The sequence below is a fragment of the Arctopsyche grandis genome, chromosome 2 (genome assembly GCF_051622035.1).
Source record: "Arctopsyche grandis isolate Sample6627 chromosome 2, ASM5162203v2, whole genome shotgun sequence".
Classification (NCBI taxonomy): domain Eukaryota; kingdom Metazoa; phylum Arthropoda; class Insecta; order Trichoptera; family Hydropsychidae; genus Arctopsyche; species Arctopsyche grandis.
This window is the reverse complement of record NC_135356.1, coordinates 38,406,847-38,411,867: the sequence shown is the minus strand read 5'-3', so window position 1 is coordinate 38,411,867 and position 5,021 is coordinate 38,406,847.

Genomic DNA, 5,021 nt, shown 5'->3' with positions numbered 1-5,021 from the left:
ACATACACACATACATCTGTATGTTCCAAGGTTGGGTTTGATTTGGTCTATTTTTTGTATTCTACCGATTTGAATATGGAGATATTTCAACGCGAACCAACGTTCTAATTTTAATTCAGAAGAGAATAAATCGTAAGTTTTGAAATCCGCTTTCAATACTTGGCAAAAGTATACTTATCTACAGCTTGTTTCAAAATCAATGTATCTTATTTGAATTGGCTATACACCTGTTTATGAACGAAAGCATCGAATAGCAAACGATTCTCTCTCCCCAGTCACAAGAAGGTACCATTGTAAAAAACACGAGTGGTAAAAGTTTCAGAGACGGGTTCTATGATAAAACCAGTTAACCCTTTGAATGCTGATCAGCGTTTTGCCAACAAGTCCATGGGGCTGAAAAGCGCCAATAGGTGTTGTACATTGCACATGTACAAAAGTAAACAAGAATACTACCCGCTAAGCTTTTCCAGGTAGCATTGAAAAAAAGAGCATTGAATGTGGGTCGTGTAATCATTGTTAATGTTTATAAAGACCGGTTTACACCACAATTTCTGAATTTATAGCCATAGCAGAATTTCTCGATGGATATCCCTAATTGCCGAGTGTTTTAGATTGTGGCTTGGCATTTACATAGATTGTGAGCATTACATTTTAACAACAATGAAGAAGAAGGAACGAGTTCTGGAAAAATACATATATCATGTCTCATGGACAGAAAAACTTTGCATTGCATTCAATTACATATGTATATTCTAATAATCTGCTCCTAAACTACTCAACCGATTACGATGGAACTTTCAGGATTTGTTGTATGCATGTCCGAGAAGCTTACTGTGAAAATAAAAGGGAAAGAACCTCTTAATAATAATATTCTTATATAATTACGATTTTCCCGACTCGAAAGTTTGAAGCGCCATTGTCAAGCGTCAAGGAAATGTTTTCGTTGGTAACCACGTTGCCAGTTGGTTTATGAAGACACGGCTTTGAAGAGACGTTATTTGAGCTCCAACCAGCACTTGAAACGGGAACGGGAACGGGAATTGCATGCGTTATTGTGGCATAGCAACGCATGCCGGGTTCAGCTAGTATTATATGGTTAATTATTATAAGAAATAATATAATAAAAATAAATAAATAATTTTACGTTCTATCAATATTAAAACACATTGCACGAACGCGTTTTAACATCGGATCGACAATAATTGCCCTTTCAAATCAATTTCGTTAGTATGACTGTTTAGGAGAACCTTACCTTTATCTCTTTACCTTTACCACCTCACCTTACCATTTCGAAATTAATTATTGAGCTAATTTTATCATAGCATAAAAATGTTCCGATTTTAAACGCTTATGTTGACGAAATTGACTCAATTGTTTCTATCCAGATTAATTATCATAAGTATTGGCATTTAATAACCTCACTATGCGAGTGATTGCATCAAATATTGACAGTTTCTTATGGTTAAATAGTTCAATTTTAATAATTGATGAAATCATTTTAAAACAGCGGAGTTGAACGGAGGTCTACTTTGTGAAATTTTTACTTTTTACATGAAATAACTCGGAGGTGGATATTCTAATCAAAATTTCGAGAAAATTAAAAATATTTTTAGTAAATTTTTTAATTAAATATATTAAAGCAGACTATTTTTTAGTTATATTAAATCAAAATCTCTTTGATTCCTACTCCGCTCAACTAAACCCTTTAACTCATGTACTTAAATTACTTTATTTTTCCTTTGTAAGATCTCACCTTGAATTTACCTCAATTATCTGGTCACCTTTTTATTTATCCCATATTAATTGTATTGAATAAGTCCGTTTTCCTACCTACGCCAATACTACTGTTCCCGATATTTTAAAAACCTATCTTTTAACAATATTTCTGTCAAGCAACGACTCACTTTTGCTACATTCTTTTTTAAGCTCCTGAATGTTTTCCATGATTGTTCCGATCGACTGAGTAAGGTTGGTTTCCGGATCACAGTTAGGTATTCTTTAGGACACGTTGCACTCTTTTCACTTAATCCTTTCAAAACAAATTCCCTAAAATATTCCTATCTACAGCGTGTTTATCGTATGCTTAACGGGGAGCTGAATGACACTGATTTATTCGGTATTTCCTTGCATCAATTCAGGACTGCCATCAGGAGAGTCTTGATTGATTGATCCATTTCTTTTTCTATTATATAATATTTATCCAATTATATTATATCACTTTATGTTTAGCTACGCATTGTCCTATTTTCTTTCATCCTCCCATTTATATATATATATATATATGTTGCCTGTTGATTTTTCAATAAATAAATAAAAATTTATTAATAAACCTTAGATTACACCACAATTGAACTACAATCTAGAAGTAAAAAAGCACCCAGAAAAAATCTATTTCGTTACACATCACAGGTCAAAAATTTGATCAAGTGTGATGGACTTACGACATGACAAAATAAAACTTTATTAACAGTACATCAAAGTATATATATAGTCCGGTCAAATTAGACATTCAAGGAAACATAAATTCACAACAAGCTGAAAGTCAGTAAAATTGTTCAAAACAAAATTTTACCTGAGGTCAAAGGTTAAAAATATGGGTTTTTCGCGATTTTCAGCAAAACGGTAAGTTTTATCATAAAATTATTTCGGACAAAAATTGTAGATCTTAAAAGGTTTTTTATGCATTTTCTGTGTTTTATTTCCGCAACCAGTTCAAAGGGGAATTCAAGGTGCCTTCAATACTACTCCTTGTACAAAGTACAAAGATTTTAATGAATGTGCCAGAAACCATAACAACACAGCATGGCATCGTGGGTCTCAACAAGATGCTGATCACTTAGCGTCAACCATTAGAGATCAAAATAAGGATATTATTTGTCAGATAGATAATACTGTAAAACGAATTATCTATCAGTCCAGCTATCTATGTATATATCAGAAAACGTTCAGCACATTACATCGTGTAAAAACATGGCTTAGATCTACAATGTCTGTATGGATTGTGCATGTTAAGCGTACACAGAGACAAAGTGAACTGCAACAAAAAGGACTTTAAAAATATTTTGCCCCCCCCCTAGGAAATTTTCTGCGGGCGCCCATGAAGGGAGACTACTCTTCTTTCAAAGTGTCAGTTATTGAGGAATACTACTCTGATCTACTTCAACCGGATATTTGGCCTTCGGGAGTGGCTATTAATCCATGGAAATTTCGGCGGAGTTTCGCACCCTCGCATAAATTGTGTGCGCAAGATTCGTCGCATGACAATGCTGTACCAGAATGTTAGGGGTCTCAACTCCAAAGCAGTTGAATGCCTTTCCTGTGTCTTGGCACAGCATCATGGTTGAACGATTCAGTTAACGACTTTGAAATCTTCAATAGCAGATACTTACATATGTAGTGTTCAGAAGAGATAGAGGCTGCAGAGGAGGTGGTGTATTGCTGGCTGTCCGTGCCGATCGTGTGCGGTCTGCTCGCCGAATTTCAACTTTTAATTTTTAATTTTTTAATGTTTTATTTTTATTGGTTTTTTTTTTATTATTATTATTTTATTTTTTCTTATGTGTTTATATATTTTATGTATTTTCTGGCCATAGTGTCATATTGGGGTGACCTGTGAAGACACTGTGGTATATGTACTTGTGTATTAAAAATAAATAAATAAATACATTTCGTGTTCCCAATCAGTTACAGTGCCGTGATCCTCAATTTTTAAGAAATCTAATATCTAGTATTTTCAATTGTGCCGTTTCTAATTGGCAACATATGTAGATGGGAGTGTTCCTCTAACGGTAGACAAAATTTTCGGTTTTTTCCAAGGGTCGTTAGGCGCCTTAAGTGTGATTGGTTATCTCACCTAGTTTTTGGACCAGTCAATTTTTTACTGGTCATGGCCACTTTAACGGTAAGCTTAAATCCATGGAATTGATTTCTGATTCCGTCTGTCCTTGTACTTCTCCAGCGCAGGACGCAGACCATATTTTGTGGTCCTGTCCTGGTATGGATGTAGAGCGAAAGGCTATGCTTCATGGCGTCAGGGGAGCATCACGGGGATTTAGTGGGTAATAGAGCTTCTTTCAGGGATTTTGAAAGGTTTGCAGTGTATTTTGGGATCCTATGAACATATGTATGTTCGCCTGGATACTACTATTCAACTTATGGTGTATGTATGCCATTATGTGCGTGGGTACGCATGCATATACATATTTATGTGTGCTACGCGTGTCCATATCATTTCTTTTCTTACCTTGTAGCCTCATGTAGAGGGGTTTATTGGTTGACTTAATTGACCTCTAAAGTGGGGTTTTATATAGAGAAGTAATGTGTGGTTGTTCTTGTGCAATATTGCTGCACAACCGTCTCGTTCTCCGACGAAAGGGTCTCTTAGACTGTATTCGTAAGGCTTTAAGGGACAAATTCTGGAACTTTAAAAATTTACATATACAGATACAGATGTGTCGAAGAAAAGGGAAAATGTAGAGGGTCTAATTAAAAACAAAAAATTCACAAATTTATTGATCGTCGAAAAATCTTATGAATAAACATAGCAAAAAAACATCTGAGTCAATTATAGATAATGTGCAAATATATCATTAAAATGAAAAATATATCTTCGAACATTAGGCTCCATATCTTTATGTCAGCTATGCAGCAGGGGGAGTAGTGGTGAATTTTAAAAACCAGGCCTAGGTGGTGATGGAGTGCGAGGTGGGTCTGGAATTTTGGTGGATCTGGGTAATTCCTCTGGGTTGACTCTTCAGCTCCAAATGTTGAAATATCATTGAAATTAAGAAAGTATCGTCAAATATTAGGCTCCATATCTTCATGTCAACTATGCAGCAGCGGGAGTTGTGGTGAATTTTAAAAACCAGGTGGTGCTGGAGAGGAAGGTGGGTGTGGAAGTTTTGGTGGATCTGGGCATTTCCTCTGGGTTGACTGTTCAGTTCCAAATCTTTTCTTCGTACATATCCCCATCTTTCAGGTTGAGAAGAACACCGCTAAATCTAAAGTAAATACAATAAATA